Here is a 663-nt window from a genome sequence, read left to right on the forward strand (position 1 = left end):
AGTGGAGTCATCAATCAACGTCATGAAGTATCTCTTTCCACCTTTTGTCAACACGCCATTCATCTCACAAAGATCAGAATGTATAAACTCTAGTGGCGCCAAGTCTCTTGCCGCTGCAGTCTTATGGGACTTGCGAGGTTGCTTAGCTTGCACACATACTTGGCACTTGGAGCCTTTGACAGTAGAGATTTTTGGAATTAAATTCATATTGGCTAACTGCGTCATGCAACCAAAGTTAATATGACAGAGTCGTGAATGACAAATATCAGACTCATTATTGTGGCAAACATTATTAATAACTTTAGTGCAAATATCTGACAAAGATATGCGGAACAAGCCTCCGCACTCTTAGCCTTTTCCAACAAATTGTCCACACTTAGAAATTACAACTTTATTGGATTCGAAAACCAACTTAAAACCATCTCAACATAAACGGGAACCGCTAACGAGATTTTTATTGATGGACGGCACATGATGAACGTTCTTCAGACGCACAGTCTTCCCCGAAGTAAACTTCAGATCGACCATACCAACACCTCGAACGATGGCATGTGACCCGTTCCCCATCAGCACGGGTGAATTCCCTGTTGCCTGGTATGAAGAAAACATGGAGGCGTCAGCACAAACATGTACATTAGCACCTGTGTCAATTAACCAATCAGG

The sequence above is a fragment of the Triticum urartu genome, chromosome 3 (assembly GCF_003073215.2).
Source record: "Triticum urartu cultivar G1812 chromosome 3, Tu2.1, whole genome shotgun sequence".
Lineage (NCBI taxonomy): Eukaryota > Viridiplantae > Streptophyta > Magnoliopsida > Poales > Poaceae > Triticum > Triticum urartu.